Below are 19,768 nucleotides of genomic sequence, written 5' to 3'. Positions count from 1 at the left end.
AAGTAGTCCCAGAGCCAGCTGTATCAACATCACCTGAGAACTTGTGAGACACGCGAATGCTCGGTCACTACTCCAGAGAAACTCTGGTCTCGGGACCCAGCGACCTATCTTAACAAGCCCTCTGGAAGATTCTAATGTGCCTGGAAGATTGAAACTGCCACTAGAGAACTACCAACAAGTTCCAATAAGAAACCTTGAAATCGAGAGACGGGAACAAACATTGGCCAACATTAACTTTTAAATAGACTAGTATGTCTAAAAGCAAAATTAAGGTTAAATAATATAAGTTTTACAGTGAAAAGAGTTGCCTTGAGGCTTGTCAAGGTATTGTCAAGTGTTCATTTGTTCCTTCCAAGGAGACAGGAAGGCTCTCTGAGCAGATTTTGGAACTGATCCCAAGCTTTCCAACACAAAGAAAGATGTAAACAAGGATAAAATTCCAGTACCACATCAGTTTCCACACCAGTAAATATCTGCTGTAGTTTAATATAGAAGGATTAACTGTAGTAGGAGTGAGGTGGACTGGCAGAAGTAGACACATCCATGGAATTGGAGGCAGACCCCCCTGGTGGGACGAGCTTGCAGCCAAAAGACAGTATCTGGAGGGTATGGAACAGGCAGCAGCCAGGACGGCAGCCAGCATCAGGCTGGTTCAACGCAGAGAATGAGTGTTGTAAGCTGGCAGCTGGAACACAATCTTGGGAAATCCAGGAACAGACAAAAATTGGGAAATCATGGCAGGCATTAAGAAAATGCGTTGCTTATAGCAGGGCCCCAGCCTTGGTGCCGGATTCCAGGTCTGGATTCTTCTCCCAGTGAGGAAATGATGAAAACAGATAGAATGTAGCTCCTTGAGATGATGTACTGGACAAGTCTAGGGGCCAAGGACTTAGGCTCAAGTCCAAACCTGGTAGAGAGAGTGAGAGTTTGAAACAAAGCAGGAATTGAATGCACAGAACTGGGACCAAATTTACACTGGTCGTGGTCGCCGTGCGTTGAGGTCCCAGAGTGTTAGTGTAGAACTCGAATTCCCCTCCAGTACAGTTGGAATTGATCCAAGAACTTGAGACGGGAGTTGTGTGGCACCAGCCACTGAATAAAAAGGGGTCAGCAAGATGGGCAGGCCCAGAAGGGAGCTCAAAAAGGGAATTACGGACTATATCTTTCAGCTCAGGACTGGTGAAAGCATTTTAGAAAAATGCTAATTAACTGACTTAGGGAGTTAGCAATTGAAAGGATTCAATGAAATGGATGACCTTTCGGAGAGACTGGGGCAGTAGTTGGAGTGGGGGTGGGAGGAGAGAGAATCCTACCATCCTACCGTGCTTTCTATCTGTGGCTTTCAAATATGAATGCTGCCACTACAAGCTTCCTATTTTATAAACAGGAAGTCAAGGCACAGAGGGGTTAAATGTTTTGCCCAAAGTAACATACTCTATCATACCCATAAATTTTATGTGCAGGACAAAAGTTTTGGAATCTAATTTGCTAAGTGTTAGCCCTCTTAGCCATGCATAACAGCCATTAATAATGTTACACTTAGCATGTCAAAATTAGCAGCCATGACACACTTCCAAACTACCACCTGACTTTTGCTCATGTTTCAGCTAATTCTGTTAAAATTATACTCCCTGACAGTTTATAAGCCCCTTGAGGACTGGGAATGCTCCGACAGCAGATGCTCTCTCCTGCCTAAAAGGGACAAAGCTGAGTGTACAAAACCTTTTAATAACTGCTCCCCGAACCCACCTTACAGCAGAGGCGTGCAGACTGCACCTCTGGTCAGTTTATGTGGCAGAGGCCATCTACTGTACTTTAGACCTCGTAGCCCACGTGTCCCGCCAACAACCTAAATGCAACAGGTTTCCATGTCTCCCGCATGTCACCCCAGACTAGCCCTTCTTACTGATTTCTCTCAGTGAAATCCACATTTTCCAACCTGCTCAGACGTGGAACCGCATATACCCTCCCCCATTGTTTGGTTTGCTACAGTCTTTTTCCTGCTCAATCCTTCCTTCACGTTGCCAGAGCAACCATCCTCCTGGATGCCCTCATCAGCTCAAACCTAATAGCTTCCTATTGCCTCCAATCTCGCTTCAAAACCAGGCTACATTCCACCAACAAATTAATCTCCCTAATCCACTTTTCCTGTGCCCCTTCTTTTCTCAAAAGGTTTCAATTCTCTTCTGTCGCCAGTGGTACTAAAAGCGTACTCCTGAGCCAGGCATTCACAGTCTCCAGAACCTAAATCACCGTTTTCTCTGACTTAGCTCAGGTTTCTCCTCACCATGAACCCCTTTTTACTGGTGAATATCAGCATACCCGTGTATCCAGTTTTATTTACCAACCCATCCATATATTACATCCTTGCGTCTATGTTCCTATGCCATTTGCTTTATCTAGAAATCCTTGCTCCTCCAACTGCCTCTAAAATCCACTATGACTACTGCAAGAACATTCATCTATTTTTTTAAATAGCCTGGAGCACTCATGTGTCCCATTTATTAGCACTGCAGTACGTACTATTTGATAGCTCCCAACTAAACTGTCCGTTTCTCGAGGGCAAGGCACTGGGCCTGTAGGACAATGCCGAGCAGAAAGCTGTTCAGATCAATTGACAGTCAATGTAAGTGGGAAAATATAAAGCAATACAGAAAGTGATGAGTTTTCAATTAAAGATTTTAATCCATTTTATCTTTCATTTGGTAACTCTTCAACATTCTAAAGCATTTCACCAGCTTACAGATCAAATCAAGATAGAAAAAATATATAGAATAAAGGTGAAAATATTTGGAAGAGAAGGGAAAGGCCCTAAAATTCTTTTGAGATTCTCTATTTAGTCATTCGCTATGTAGTACTTTACGTCTCATTGGGAAAAGTAATGTCAAAGGGAGAGGGGGGGGGGCTTTCCAAATCTTACGTAATATTATTACAAAATACCAATATCTGGATGGGGGGCTGAATACCTAAAACAAAAGCAACTCATCCTTCTTGGAAATCTCAACTCAATCTATTCTGTTTTTTAAAAAATGTCAATTCCATATGATGAGTACTTTAGAACTTGTTTTAACCAACACTAACTAATTTGGCAATTCTCACTATGGTTTTGTGTCATTTGTTATCTCTCAATTCACTTTTCTGAAATTCACACACAGTACTTTGGGGCGGGGTGATAAAAGGAAAGAGGAACTATATGGGATATTGCAAAATTCCCCAGACTGGGGGGATCCTGAATTAGAAACAATATACACACACATTATTTCCCATCTTTTGACCTTAAACTATTCTCCTATGTCAGTTAGATATCTGGTGTGTTTAGCTAGACTGTATTAAAGAGCTGGTCTGTCTCAGCCAGGGTAGCGTAATTCCCGCAAAATCTCCATAGGCCAGTTATGTAGCTGGGTGATTCTCAGAAGAGCTCGCCCGATTGTTACCCGTGCCATCTGGAGGGCCTGCCTGTAGTTATGCAGAGATTAGGCAGTTGTCGCCTCTGGAGAATGGATGTCTGGCTCCTCCAGCAAGGAGCATCAAGAACATTCCTTGGTGGGAAGGAGGGTTTGGTAGTGGAAAGATCATGGTGCGTGGAATCAGATAAACCCGTGTTTCAATCTATAGTCTGTTACTTTATTTATTTATTTACTTACTTACTTATTTTTATTGAATGTATTGGGGTGACTTTGGTTAATAAAATTGTATAGGTTTCAAGGGTACAATTCTATAACACATCATCTGTATATTGTATTGTGCATTCACCACCCCAAGTCAAGTCTCCTTCCATCACCATTGACCCCCCTTTACCCTTTCCTGCTTCCTCCCACCCCCATTTTCCTCTGGTAATCACCATACTGTTGTCTGCCTGGAGATGTTTTTATGTTTGTTTTTAGTTTTGCTTAACCCCTTCACCTTTTTCACCCAGTCCCCCTGTCCCCTTCCACTCTGACAGCTGTCAGTCTGCTCTCTGTTACTTTCTAAATCAGTCCTAGCCCCAAGTCAGAAATCCAAGCAGAATTGAAGAGTCCCAGGGAATTCAATGTTGCAGACTCGCTGCATTGCTAGAACTTTTTTTCTCATGGAAAAAATGAACATTCTAATGATCTAATAAAAAGCCCTTTCCCTTGGAGATTTTCACAGCTTTCTTTATGGAAACCTTGACGGCACATGGGAATGTACTTCTTACCAGTTTTGTTTGTTTGATTAGTTTGGTTTGATTGGTTTTGGCTTTTATTTTTGGTTTTGCTTTGCCTATGGTCACTGGCAATCAGCAGCTGTTAATATACATAACGATTTTCTAATCATGCACAAATAGTATATGTTGTGTACTGGTCTAGTGGAGTGATATATTCAGGATAAAAATCTCTCAAAAAAATCAGTAGAGATCATGATGTAAAGTAAAACCTCTCTGTCATTCCAATTTTCTCATGTCCTTCTCTAGTTCGGGTCATACGGTTTTGCAATTCAGCCATTCAGTGGCTAGTGCCTTTTCACTCCCTCACCTCTCACCTCTGCCATCAACCAAAACCGTAACTCCAGGCAGGTCTGCTTTTTCTTCCCCCAGCACCCAGGCTAACCTCCCAGGTTCTAAACTCACCTACTGCCTGGATTCTTCCTGACAATTCTTGGGTTCCTACTCAGCACCCCCCGCCCCACAGAGTGTATCACCCCCTCTAATGATTTAAAATCTCACCGATGTTCTCAAGACATCTACACCACTCTCACCGCCAGAGCGCAAAGTAAATAGAGGGTATCAGACTGTAAGCTCTCAATTTCCTGCCCTCCTACTTCTAAATTTATCTACACATGCATCCATCTTTCCTTTCTTTTTCTTCTCCCGGCAGAATGGGTGTTGTTCTGCCAAAGAGATCACTCTACCTGTTCTGTGGATCCCATCTCTGGCCGTCTCTAAACCATACTCAGTTTATTAACCTTGGTCCCACAGGCACCACAGGCTTTTCTTTTCTTCCCCTCCTGGCACTTTCCTTGCACCTGTAAAAAGGCACTCTAACCCCTAAGCTTCCTGTCTCCTCTAGCTTCCACCCTCTTTCTCCTCTCCTTCACAGTGAAAAGATGCTCCTTGAACTTAACTCTCATCACTGCTGTTGCCTCAGTCACCAGTGATTTCCTAGTTGCCAAGTCCAACAGGCACTTTTCAGCCCCTATCTTATTTAATATTTTTGCTTCTAGCTTATTGTTCCCTCTTCTTGGTTTCCTCTTACTTCCCTGATCATCCCAGACTCAAGATTCCTTTATGGAGTCCTCTTCTTCCTTCTCCTCCTTAAAGGTTAAAGGATTAATAAAGGGGGAAAAACCTCTACCATGCACTTCCAAGTTCAGAAGATGCTAAAGCCTCCTAACCTAAATCCTCTAGTGCCCCTCAGCTTGTGGGGGTTACCAGAAAATGAAAACAAACTTCATGTGAGGGGTGATTAGAAATAGGATACCTCAAAAGTGTTTGTCAAAATCATTGTCTCAAGAACAGAAAAATAAGCTCTGTTTTAAATATTACAGCTATAATCTAATGTTGCTTTTTGGTTTTTCTTTGTTTGTCTTAAATCCCTCACTTGTGTTAGCTTAATGGGAATTCTTAAAGTTCCTGATCTCTAATTTATGAAGAGCTTTGTTTTAAGCATTTATTTATTAGCCTTTGGGCTTGTATTTTGAAAACCCGACATTAACTTATGGGTGGTTTGCTTGGCCCAGGCTCTCTGCCATTCTGCTTCCAAGTGGCCTTTTTGGCTGGTATTTAGTTTTTCATCATAAAAGTATTACGTTCACATTTTTTTAATCTGAGGAAATATAGAAAAGAAACCAGTAAGCCCCCTACTCAATCACAACCACTATAAATGTTTGGGATCTTCTCAGTTTCTCCAGCCCTTCCCCCCAACTACTTCTGTATCATATTCTAATTAGAGTTCAGAGCCCGATTTGGAAAGTTTTTGTGTCAACACATGCCATGTGCCTTGGCAGTTTGCTTAGTCTGAGAAACTTCAGGAGGCATTTTTTCCTTCTGACTTACCCATGTGTTTCACTTAGATTCTTGGACACATATTCCTCTGTGCAACATGGGCATTAGCCCACAGCTTCAAGTAATAGAAAATGCCATTTCAACTCACATCAACAATAAGGAAAATTATTGCTTCATATAACTGCAAGGCCATGAAACAGGGCAGGCTTCCGAGGCCATTTAATTTAGTGGCTCTGGCTCTATTTCTTTGTAATGCCCTGAGCTGTCCTCCTCTAGGTGTTGGCTTTGACCTTGGCCTCCTTTCTTCATGGTGGCAAAATGGCTGCAGCAGTCACTGGTTTCACATGGAGATGCCATTTGTTTGGGTGAACTTCACCTAAGAGCAAGGAAACTTCTTTCCTAGGAACCTCTAGCATATTTTTGGTTACATGCCTATTCTTGAGTCAACCCCTGCTCTCAGGTCAATGCCACACAGTGATTCTGGTCTGGGTTCCTGGAACAATTATTGGTCAGGGGAATGGAATTACCCTTAGACTGGGCAGTCCAGAGGCGGACTGACACACAGGGGCTATGTGGGGAGGGCCAGATGCCTGAATAAGACAGGGTTATATTAAGAGACATAGAGGAGGAATAGGGATTGAATAAACAACCATGCATGAGTTTAGAAACTTGGTCATTTGATTAAATTTATTTATTTATATTTTTGACTTATTATTTTTATTACATTTTTAAAATTTTTATTTATTTTATTTTTAGAGAGAGGGGGAGGGAGGGAGAAAGAGAGGGCAACACTGATCAGTTGCCTCTCACATACCCCCTACTGGGGACCTGGCCCACAACCCAGGCATGTGCCCTGACTGGGTATCAAACTGGCGACCTTTTGATTCATAGGCCGGCACTCAATCCACTGCGCCACACCAGCTGGGGATTTGTTTATTACATTTTTAAAAGTTTTAATTGGTGATACCTTTATACAGTTCTATATTTAAAGAACCAAAAAAGTGTATACAGTGAAACATTCTTTCCACTGCTGGCCCCAGCCAAACAAATTCTATACAGATACAAACACGCTCTCTTTTTGTACACCAAGTACAGCATGCTATCTCACTGTTGTGCACCTTACTGTTCACTTGACAATATGTATCGATGATTGTTGTATCAGTACACAAAGGGTGTCATCATTCTTTCTTGGCACTGCGTCCTATTATACAGTATGGATGTGCCACAATTTATTTAATGCCTGTGGATGGGCGTGTAGGTGGCTAATACTGTTTTGCTCTAAAAACATGGCCATACTGAATAATATTGTATATATTTTATAATGCGCATTTGGGGAATATCTAAAGCAGGGGTGTCAAACTGATGTTCACTGGGGGCCACATCAGCCTCATGGTTGCCTTTGAAGGGCCGAAATAATTTTAGGACTCTATACATGTAACTACTCCTTAACTGTGAAGGAGTTGAAATTACATTCGGCCCTTTGAAGGCAACCACGAGGCAGATGTGGCCCCCGGTGAACATGAGTTTGACACCCCTGCTCTAAAGCATACATTTCTCCAAGTGGATTTAATGCCAAATTGCTCCTTCTGGCTGTTGCGCCAGCCTGTGCTCCCACTGCAGGGTAGGGACGGGCCTGATTCAGATCACCCTCGTCAACAGCATGTTTTGAGACTTTTGTGTCTTTGCTAATTTGATCATCAAAAATTAATGTCTTGGTGTGATTTTAATTTGAATTGTTTTCTATTGTGAGTAGGGTTGAGCTGCTTTCATGTGCCTGGGAGCCATCTGAGTCTCTTCTCCTAGGCCTTGCCTGACCACATTCTTTGCCCATATTTCTATTGCTCTGTTGGTCCATTCCTTTCTAATTTGTAGGAGCTCGTAGGGTAAGGGAAATTAGTCTGTGGTCTGTAACGGAGCTGCGTGTATTTCCATCCAGTCTGTCATTTGTTTTTCAACTTTGCTTGGGCAGAAGAGTTTAATATTATAAGATTGAATATGTTCACCTTTTCTTTTATGGTTCTGGATTTAATGTCATAACTAGAAATGCCTTCCCCACTCTGAGGTGACTAACCCTCTTTCCTCTAAAAGAGAAAACAGTTGTATTTTATACATTTTAATATTACATCTACTTGGAATTTATTCTGGTCAGGTGTGAAAAATAAATTTAACTTTGATTTTTTTTCCCATTTGATGGCCTTTAATTTTGTGCTATTTCATGGTGATGCCCCTTCTTGTTTTGTGACACTCAAGGTATTGCCAATATTCTCTATAAATGACTAAAAATCTAAGTTTTCAGTAGCTTTAACTAGCAAAGCAATAACTCACAAAGTTCCTGAACTTACACCCCAGGCCATGATCTATTTTGGAGACTGGGGAGATGATGAAGTAAAAGACCTTGCAGTCAGACAAAGAATAATGTTGGTTGCATTTCATCATCATTGCTATTTGGAAAGGTGCATATTCAGGACAGGTGCTCACAATAAAAACAATGAAAAATAATAAAATATAGCTTAAGTGATTTAAGTCACTTAAAACTGCCAGGTTTAATGTTCTAATTATTCTATTAGGCTCTTTTAGACATGGCATGAGGAATATCCTGCAGCATTCTGGCTCCCTTGTGCACTCGAAGGGGCTGCTGCACCCCCAGAATCTTAAGAGTCAGCCCACCATGGGGTATAAAGCCCCCTCCCAGGCTTCCCATGGAAAGGGGAGCTCAGCAGCAAAGACAGAACAAGGACAGATCTTGGTTCCTTAAGCTGTGGATTTGGGCAGTGGGACCGGCCAAATCCAGATACCCAGGGACACTCTACTCAACTCTCTTTGGCTGCAAGGAGAATGTCATTTATGTTGATTCTCTAGTAAGATAGAAACTAACATCTACCCACAGCAAAAGGGTGTCATGGTCACTGCTGAGAAAAAATCCCTTGACAAGAGCAAACAGACTTCTGCTGGCACACTGTCAAATTGCATTATGGTTATTTGTTTACTTCTCCATCTTTCCCAGGAGACTGGTTGTCCTTTAAGCGCAGAAGCTCTTTGTCTTCTCTGAACGGCGATAGTGTGGTACACTCCGCCTGCTCTACGGAGTGTGCCTATTGCGTGCTTTTTCTCTTACGTGGGCAGGCTCCTGATATATCCCACTCTTCAACACTCGCCAGTTGTTGAAGAGCTTCCAAGTGTCAGCCACTGAACTAAAAAGTGCTTCACATGCATTACCTTTTACACTTCTCACAAAGTTCTATGAGGTACATGCTCTAGTTTCCCCCATTGTAATAGTGAGAAAACTAAGGGACAGAGAGGTTAAGTAACTTGCCTAAAGCCACACAGATACTAGATGGCGGAGTCAAGATTCAAATCCTAGATGGTCGAACTCGAGTGCCCACTGCTCTTAACAGCTACATCACATTCTTGTTGCTCCGCAGCCTGTTGGGGAGAAAAAAATTCAATGTAAAGCAAGAACTTAGAATGGTGTCTTCCAGAACAGTGTCTTAATACATCCCAGGGGACATGGGGTTGTTGTTGTTTGGTAATCACCGTTGTTTGTGTAAGATAGAAACTTTGATGTTCTTGTTTGAGGAATCCCACTCTCACCCTACCCAGGCCGGGGGAAGAAGAGAGTGAAGCAAAAAGGGCCAAATTGTCTCATGTAAGAAAGAAATAGGAATGTGTGGGTTTTCAGCAGGCCATTCAGGTGACAGCCTAAGGGACCGCAGGGGTGAGGTGTGAAGGGGTGAGGAACTCTGGCAATTGGATGGGCCAACTAAACCCAGAGCAAGATCATGGCCAGTGAGAAATTTCTTCTAGTGAGTAAGACAAGGAATTCACAAATAACCCTGAACAACGGTGCAATAGTTGCAATAATTTGCAACCCACCATAAGCACAAGCATACTTAAGAGGTGTTTGGCCAGGATCCGCAGCGAGGGAGAAAGAAGAATGGTACCCACCCTGAGCCAAGTGATCCTGAGTGGCAAATAGCAGATGCCTGAGCTAAAAGCAACAATTTGGAACTGGCAGTAGCAGTGAAACAGCAAATAGTATCAACAGCCCACCACTAAAACAAAAGCCACCTGGAAACCCACCGGAAATACTGGGAGTCACTTTCCACTGAGGACTGGGGACTTGAGCAAAACTGATTACCAATAGCTGAAGGACAGAGGGATGGCCGGGGGATAGTAAACATTTTCTCCTCTTCTATGATTGAATCAGCTGCATTAGATACACATTTCTACCAACATGCTTATCCTTTTAGTGTCAGTATAGACCAGGGTTCCTTAACCTCAACCCTGTTGACATTTGGGGGTGAACAATTTGTTGTTGTGGGGGGCTGTCTTGTGCATTGTAAGATGCTAAGCAGCATCTGTAGCCCTGGCTGGTGTGGCTCAGTGGATTGAGCGCTGGTCTGTGAACTACAGGGTCGCTGGTTTGATTCCCAGTCAGAGCACATGCCTGGGTTGTGGGCCAGGTCCCCAGTTGGGGGCGTGGGAGAGGCAACCTATTGATGTGTCTCTCACACACTCATGTTTCCCTCTCTAAAAAAAAAAAAAATAAATACAAAAAAAAAAATAAATAAATAAAATCTTTTGTAAAGCAGCATCTCCAGATGCTAATAACAGTGGCATACCAGTCCCCCACAATAAAAAAAAAATGTCTCCAGACATTGCCAAGTGTTCCCTGGGGGGAACAAAAGTCACAACAGCACTATTTTGTGTAAAAATAGCTCCCCAGTGTATTTCAAGTGTTTCTTCTACTAAGTCCCACTAAATCTACTAAGTTTACTAAGCACTTTAAGAATGTTTACATTATATTTGCATAATAATAGATTTTATAGTTTTCTATAGCCTGTATTACAGACATAGTAATAATACTACCATTAATAGAAAGAGCACTGTAGTTTTAACATTATGTACAAATAAGAATGGAGTTGGTTGTACGAGTTTTCCCTATGGACCTTTCCCTATGGAGTTTTCTAATGGACCTTTTAAGCAAAAGTCCATTAGATTAGTAGGTTAGGGTTCGGTACCCAGCCTGGACACGGAGCAGTGGCTCAAAGGAAGTAACTGTGCCCTACAGATCAGATCTGTTGGAAAGGCTGCATGATTCACCACTTTTGTCTTGTGGAGAAATTGAAGACGGATGACATTCATGTAAGCAAAACACTCTTGTAGCAGAAGCCAGAATCAAACTTTGGTGAAACCCAGTTCTTTGCAGGGACGTAAAGTAAGTACAATAATTTATACCCATGTCAACCCTTATTGTCTCCCCCAGGCATGGTCTTTCTTTGCTATTGCATAGATGAATCTGATTCCCAACTAGCAGGCTGCAATTAGATCCATTCTCTTTGCTATAAAAGCACATTTGAACACAAGAAAATGAGTCATCCCACCCTGAATGCGCCCAATCTCGTCTGAATACAAGGAAACGAGAGAGACATCATCCCTCTGATTTATGGATCTAAGACATATCCCCGTCAGATCTAACGTTTTTGTTAATGACATTACTCTGTGACATACCTCACAACCGATCACCACACAGTGATTTAGAGCATCTGGTTTATTGCAAAGGACACACACAAGATTGGAACTCAGACCGGATTCATTTCTAGATAGCAATGAATGGACTATCGCTTAAGAAAGTGAGCCTATTTCTTCATCTGTAGGTACTCAAACAACAATAAAATCACCCCTTTATCTCAGGCTTGTTGAAAGGATTAAACACGATCTAAAACAGTTTTCTAGAAATTGCTAAACTGGTGTCAATCATCATTCCCTCCTCCCACCCCCAGTACCTTGCCCATATCGCCACGTCCATAAGACAGCCCTGTAGCGTGTCTGGCTCCTTCCTGCTCCAAGCCCACAGAAAAACCTCCTCGGCAGTGTGGTACCTATGTTATTTTTCTTAAGGTGAAAAAATAATTCCTCTGTTTGGGGTTGAGCTGATATACTTTTCCGACCCAAATGTCAGGTCTGCTTAAGCAACTGCGAAAGGAAAGGGATTAGCTCAGCTCCTATTTCTCGCTGCTCCTGCAGGCTAAAAGAGCGGCTGAGAGCCGAGATTCCCCAGCACCAGTTCCTTTCTCAGCATTACAGGCCAATATCCTGGGACCTGACACTAACCATTAGGAATTTCTTAAGCAGCAGCAGGCTGAGAAGGCAACTGCCAATGCTAAGGAAACATGTTAAAACTCTTTTTTTTTTTTTTACAATAAAAGTCACGAAGACAGATGAGTATGCCGAGTTGACTCATACCCCTCAATTTAGAGTAGTCATCGTGCTGGTGACACTCCTCTTGATGATGCTGAACAGGTGACCTATTCTGTCAGTAGTGGGATCCAGAGAGGTTGGAACACAATGCGTACCATTATGTCATCTATGGGGGGGAAATGTTGACTAAGACTCCAGATCCCAGGGGTTTAAATTAATAGGAAAATGTGATTCAATAGTAGTCATTAAACAAATGGAAAGGAAACAAGGAGTTGGAGTGATATGGGTGGGGAGCATAGGCAGGAAGCACATAGGAAAATGCCCGGCAGGCTTGCAATTGGCACTTGTGCGAGTCAAGACTAAATTAGCGAGGAGGCTGAAACAGGCTCAGCCACAGATACAGAGGCTGGGAGCTTCCTCCACAGTCTTTCTGATCCTGTTCTCTTATCCAGCAGACTCCACTTCCTTTCTTTACCCCCTACCTTCTCAGTGCACACCAGCCATTCCACTAGTGGCTTCCCCTGCAGGAATGAGAAGCTCAACTATTCCCGCTTGGGGAGGAGCAGGATGAGGAAGATATCTCAGGCTGTCTTATCCTCTTCTCTCCACCCCCATGAACATTTCCCACTCCCAATGCCCCAAATCTGCTCTTCTTTGCTTAAAAAAAAATTCAAGCCATCCCCCAAAGCTCACCTCTTCCATTAAAGAGGTCACTTCTTTGACCTCTTGCATATGAATTTTTTCTTTAACACCTACAGCTTATACCTAGCACAGTTCATGAACATGGAGACCTGTTTTTCTTTGTCTCATGTGTGCTGACCCTTGCTTCCTAAATAGATTATGAGAACCTTAAGGACAGGGACCACATCTTAAACTTCTTGAAATCACATGCCTAATTCCATGACTTGGGAGTTAGCCCAGCCAAGGCCCTACAGTATCTCCACGGTATGGAAGAATTGAAGGAGCCCGAAGTTGGTTTCCTCAAGAGAATAGCACCAAATCAGCCTTGCTGTTGGGACTACACAGTATTCCTCCTGGTTCTAACAACAGCCTGCATCTGGGTCCCTTTTCGGTGACCTTGCTATATCCCATTTGTTCTGGACTGGGTGCTATGCTCTCCCTCCTGTAAATCCTCCTAAAGACTCACCCCCCACCCCTGAACCATATTGTCAGGGCACAGTCCCTGGTACCCACCACCTGGAGCAGCTCATTTGGAGTTCAGACTCCTCAGACCTCTCTACCCACCTGCAGTTCATGTCTCACCCTCCCTGGCACTGCCCAGCCGGTCCACTTCTCACTCTCACTCTTTCTGCCGAGACACAGGAATGCCTGCCTTGCTCCAGGGTTTCTGGATGGTCTTTGAGTCTTTTCCAGTCTGCCATCAATGGAGCCACCACTTTGAGGTTAAGGATATAAGTTTATATTTACCTCCATGTTGGAGATAAAAGACACACACACCCATACTCACAAATTCATTCATCAGTTGAGATTTCCACTACCTTCCTAAATTCATACTCTCCCTTTTGAGGCATTTATCATCATTTCTAAGTCTTCCATTGTCTAAGTTGGAATTTTCTTTAAATCAAAGGGGTGCTTAGGGCTCGCTGACTCTAACCCTCTCATTTTACTCCTAGTCTCTATTTCTCACAACCCTATGTTTATGCTTCTATTTAGAAGGGAGAAGCATAGGATTTTTGCTAATGATCACTTTAACAAGAAATTCTCTTTGTCCATTAGTAAGTTGCCATGGTGCTAGAAGATGTTACAGAAGGTCTCAACTTAGTAATCAGTTCCCATCAGAATGCATCTATACATTGCTAGGATGAGATAATTTCCTTCTCTGCCTCAGAAAGGAAACGCATACACCACAGAAGCACATACCACTCACTCGAACTCACATTCCCAACGTGATCACTTTCTGTCTGGAACAATCAAAATGCCTCCGGGCTGGAATGACAGCATCATTTTATTGACGCTGAAAGAGGAGAGCGATAAAGCAAGTCTCAGCAGGCACAGCAGAAATGCACTGCTTTCATGATTCACATCTCAAAAATGATGCCATGAGACCCACAATGCAACGCAGAGTTTGTTCTGGGTTGGCAAAAGTGTCGTTAAGAGCAGTCCCGTCAGCTGTACAAGCTTTGGAGGAAGAAAACACCGCTGCCAATTTTGCCTTCTTGCCCTGAGGTTGCAATGGGCACTTGGATTTTCCCACAGCCATGCCCTTGCTGTGCTCTGTGCTGTGAGCAGGCTAAGGAAATTGTGGTATTTCTTACGTGGTGATCTTGCTATTGCTTTGAAAGTACTAAGGAGAATTGCAGTGCAAACGGTACTGCCAGGATTATGTCCTGCCTAGCCCCACCTCTCAATGGCAGGCTGTCTTTGGGCAACACTCTCCAAACCCAAAAGTTCCAGGGTTTGCATGCTGCTTCTCTCTGATTTGCTCAGAGAGGGTAATCTCTCCACTCTAGAAAACCCCTGGAAATTACCGCCCCTGCAGGTTTCCAGCAGCTTGTTTCCCACTTCTTACTTTGACTTGTCTTCTCTGTAGACCCAAGTAAGAAAAACCATGCTGGGTTAACATTTTATGAGCCATGTAACTAGAGGACAATGTCATCGGGAGGAAAATAGGATGGAACTCAGAAAAGAAGGGAGTTAAGTTCTGGCACTTGAGACAGATCTTTGACTTCAAGGTATTACAAACCCTGTTTCTTAAAAATGCAGGCACTAATATTTATTAGCTCATGTCACCCAGAGAGCATTTAGAGTTCCATGACTAGAAGCTGCTGCCTTCATGCATGCACTGTTGTGCCTGGAGACTTGCTCCCGGACATTGGTTATGAGCCCATTAAAAACCCCCAAATGACCTACGTATCAGTTGCTATTTTACACTTTTGGTTTGCACAATAAACAGGAAAAGGGGCTTCCCTCAATTTGCTGTAATCTTCCCCAAGACAGTTCATTTTTATTTTGAAACCTTTGTCGGTAAATTTTTATACTGAAGGAGAGACTTATAACAAATGAGTAGAAATGATAGCAGAAATGAGGCAGTTTATATAGTCTCAATTTCTTTCTTTCTTTTTAAAAAATTTTTTGGTCACATCTAACATTCTTTTAAAAAATTTTTTATATTTTTAAGTATATTTTATTGATTACACTATTACAGTTATCCCAATTTTCCCCCTTTGCCCTGCTCTGCCCAGTACCCCTCTTCCCTCCAGCAATCCCCCTGCTTAGTTCATGTCCATGGGTTGTGCATATATGTTCTTAGGCTTCTCCATTTCCTATACTATTCTTAACCTCCCCCTGTCTATTTTGTACCTACCCAATTATGCTTCTAAATCCATATACCTTTTCCTCACTCTCCCCCTTCCCCCTCCCAGCTGATAACTCTCCAAATAATCTCCATATCTATGGTTTTGTTCCTGTTCAGATTGTTTGCCTAGTTTGTTTTTGTTTTTTGTTTTTTAGATCCAGTTGTTGATAGTTCTGAGTTTGTTGTCATTTTAATGTTCATAGTTTTGATCTTCTTTTTCCTGAATAACTCCCTTTAACATTTCATATAATAAGGGCTTGGTGGTGGTGAACTCCTTTAGCTTTACCTTGTCTGGGAAGCACTTTATCTGCCTTTCCATTCTAAATGATAGCTTTGCTGGATAGAGTAATCTAAGTTGTAGGTCCTTGCTTTTCATCACTTTAAATACTACTTGCCTGTAAAGTTTCTTTCGAGAAACCAGCTGATAGCCTTATAGGAACTCCTTTGGATGTAACTCTGTACTTTTCTCTTGCTGCTTTTAAGATTCTCTTTTTATCTTTAAACTTTGGCATTTTAATTATGATGATTCTTGGTGTGTTCCTCTTTGAGTGCAACTTGTTTGGGACTCTCTGTTCTTCCTGGACTTGCATGTCTAGTTCCTTTGCTATACTGGGGAAGTTTTCTTTCATTATTTTTTCAAATAACTTTTCAGTGTCTTACTCTTCCTCTTCTCCTTCTGGCATTCCTATGATTCAGATGTTGGCACTTTTGCAGGTGTTCAAGAGTCTTCTTAAACTCTTCTAGTTTTTCTGAATTCTTGTTTCTTTATTTTGTTCTGGTTGAATGTTTGTTTCTTCCTTATGTTCCAAATAGTTGATTTGAATCCCAGCTTCCTTCTCTTCACTGTTGGTTTCCTGTGGTTGGTTTTCTTTATTTCACTTAGCATAACCTTCATTTCTTCCCTAATGCTTTTGCCATATTCAATGAGATCTCTGAACATTATGATCACCACTGTTCTGAACTCTGCATCTGCTAGGTTGGCTATCTCCACATCGCTTAGTTCTTTCTCTGGGGTTCTGTTCTGTTCCTTCATTTGGGCCATATTTCTTTGTCTCCTCAATTTGGCAGCCTTCCTGTGTCTGTGTACTAGGTAGAGCCACTTTGACTCCCTATCTTACAGTGCACCTGCTAAGTTGGAGCCTTAGGTATTCACCAGGGTGGGCAGCCTGCTTCACCACTTTGTGGCTCTGTGGGGGGGGAGGGATCAATGAGGGGACAATGGCACTGCTGGCTGACTTCTGGGTACTTGCCTAGCACTCACCCCATTTCCAGTCATTTCACCCACTTCCCATATGCAACTTGTGCCCCTCCAGCCACTGCCCTGGTTGTGGTTCCCAGAGTGGATGGGTTTGTGTATGTTCCAGGGTCTCCTGAGAAACTGGCAGTTTCTTCTGCCATACCATCCCCCACTAATTTTTACAGCCAGAAGTTATGAGGCTTTATTTTTCCCAGAGCTGGAACCCTGAGCTGTGCAGTCTAGCCTGGGGCTCGGATCGCTTTCTCACAAGGTGCCCTCTGATTTTTATCCACCACATGTGAATGTGGGACTGCCCATTATACCAGCTCACTGCTGTCACACTGCATCCTCTCTGCCCTGGCTCCCCAGCTCCACCCCTCCTACCCATATGAATATAGCTTCTTTATGAATAAATCTTTGGTTGTTGGACTTCCATACAGTTCAATTTTCTGGCAGTTCTGGGCAGTTTTCATTTTGACATTAGCTGTGATCCTTCTTATGGTTGTACAAGGAGGCGAAGCGTGTCTATCTATGACTCCATCTTGTCTGGAAGTCAGTCTCAATTTCTATCACTGTAAAAACACTGATCAATCAACAACTCAGCTCACCCTAGAGAACAAAAACACTTTGTTATAGGCAGGATTCTCAGATGGCCCCCAAGATTTCTGGCTCCTGGTATACTCAAAGCCTTCTTTTGGTTATTCAAACACTAACCTACATTCTGCTGTGAAGAAATTTTGCAGATGTAATTTAGGTCCCAAATCAGGTAGGGGGATTGTCTAGGTGGTCGTGACCTAATCACATGGCCCTTTATATCTGGATCTGGAGGTCAGAAACAGAAGGAGCCCAAGAGATTTGAAGTATGAGGAGTCAACAAAAGGGAGATTCTCCATTGCTGGCTTTGAAGATGGAAGGGCCAGGGGGCAAGAATTGCATCTCTAGGAACTGAGAGTGGGCCCAGTTCACAGCCAGCCAGGAAACAGGGACATTAGTCCACTAGCTAAAGACACTGAATTCTGTGTCAACCTGAATGAACTTGGACAAGAGCCCTGAGCTCCAGATGACAGCTCAGCCCAGCAGACACCTTAACTCAGACTTCTGAGAACCTGAGCACAGAGTCATAATGTTCCCAGGGGCCTGAGCCACAAAAACTGTGAGATCATTAACAGGCATTGTTTTCAGGTGCTAACTTTGCAGTGATTTGTTACTCAACATAAAAATGAATGTACACTACATAAGTGGTTTAAAAGCTTCTTATCCAAGATGAAAGTCCAACCTCCTCTGAAGAGAAAACTACCAACTATTGTAAACCAATCTATCAGGCAGGGTCCTTGCTGCTGAAAGTACAGACTAATGGTAGACAAATAGCCTGAGAGCTGGTTAGAAATACCGCATCTCAGCCCTCATCCAGATCTTCTCGATCAAATTCTTCACTTTAACAAATCTGCCGGTGACTCATATGCACATGAAAGTGTAAGAAGCACTGGTTAGCATTCTAATTCAGAGCTGGAGGTCTGGAATCAGTAAAATTTGGATTCCCAACCTGGTTCAACAGTGTTCCTAGCTGCGTGGTCTTGCACAAGTTGCTTAACCTCTCTGAGCCTCTATTAATCTATAAAATGGAGCAAACAATAGTACCAACCTCATAGGGTTGTGGTGAAACTTAAATGGGACAGGATGTAAAATGCTTTAGCCCAGTGTCTGGCATGCAGTAAGGGCTTAATAAGTGTTGGTTGTTATTGGATGGGGCACTAAGAGCTGGGTGATTCAAATGTAAAGTGGGCAAACCACATCAGCTGGAAACAAGAAGGATCCCTGCGGTCAATGTCATTGTCTGATGAAATATATGGTCACAGACTCCTCGGAGGTTACAGAGGGTCATGACCTTGATCTTCTACCCTAGTAAGTACCCCCTGACACCAGGCTGGGTTGGTCATGCCCTCCCATCATGAGCACCATCTATTGTAATCACCTGTGTCTCCCCTTCCCTCCCCGGGGATCCCCACTGCACCACAGGCCCCATCTCCCCTGCCAGCATTAACCTATTAACCTCCACATCACTTAGCTAATGAGATCTGGCCAGAAACCATAGCGACAGTGTCAGAAACCCCAAGCAGGTGGTGTCCCTGGATATCGATGACAGCTCACCCCACAGAAAAGATAAATGGATATGCCAGGGGCAGAGCATAGGCAGTGTGGCTGGTTTAACAGAAATCCAAGGTTCTTTCTATTTTTGTTGGAGGGAATAATGGCAATGATGACAATGGTGATAGCGGCCCCAGGAATAAGAACAAATGAGCATACTGACAATTACAAATGGCCAAACATAAGTGAGAGAAGTCATTTGTGATCAATTCTGGGGAGGCCCAGCTCCCCGCTCCTGGTTTCTCTGTTCTTGGCAAATGCTCCTCTCACTTGCTTTATCTTCTCAGCTGAGCCGAAAAAATTTCTGTGGTTCAATATAAATAATGAGTATGATGTTAATAAAGAGAGGAGCTCTCATTTGCTGAGTGCTCCGAGAGTGCCAAGTACTTTTCATGAATTATTTATGCACCTGATAACAACCCTTTGAGGGAGACATTGTTATGTTCCTTTTTAGTCAAGGAAAAGGAGGTTCAGAGAGGTTAAGTGGCTTGCCCAAGTTTACACAGCAGATAAATAGTCACCCTTGGATTCAAACCTGGGTCTGCTCAACTCTGAGGCCTGTGCTCTCTTTACTTTGTCTCTACCACATAGCTGTGGTCCTGACTCCTGGCCTAGACTCTTGACCTTCTGCCTGAGCTCTATACTTGGGCCTTTGATGCTACTCTCCAGTCAGCTCCTGAATTGCTTTTCTCCTGTCCTTCCCAGGTGTGCACCACCCCTGTGTCCTGTCTTCTCTGCTCAGGTGCTCACCTATCTGGCCCCTGGAAACATACAGCACTCACCTACTTCTCATTGGTTCACATGGTTCCTCATCTCAGTGCTCACGTGCATGTTGGCTGCGCCTGAGCAATGAGGCACCTGACACTAGGCTCGACACTCCTAGGCTCTGGATTCCTGTCCCTCCCCC

The 19,768-nt window shown here is 43.1% G+C and overlaps 1 long non-coding RNA gene across 1 annotated transcript; it reads right to left on the bottom strand.

Annotated features, from left to right (window-relative positions):
- Nucleotides 1-153: 153 nt before the first annotated feature.
- Nucleotides 154-11,894, bottom strand: LOC139441047 (uncharacterized). Its single transcript, XR_011651448.1, has 3 exons — nt 11,749-11,894; nt 9,276-9,385; nt 154-907 (listed from the first exon to the last, which is right to left on the bottom strand). It is a non-coding gene; the product is annotated as an uncharacterized lncRNA (long non-coding RNA).
- Nucleotides 11,895-19,768: the final 7,874 nt, after the last annotated feature.

This window comes from Desmodus rotundus, chromosome 7 (genome assembly GCF_022682495.2).
Source record: "Desmodus rotundus isolate HL8 chromosome 7, HLdesRot8A.1, whole genome shotgun sequence".
Lineage (NCBI taxonomy): Eukaryota > Metazoa > Chordata > Mammalia > Chiroptera > Phyllostomidae > Desmodus > Desmodus rotundus.
This window is presented reverse-complemented; position numbering and strand designations above follow the sequence as displayed.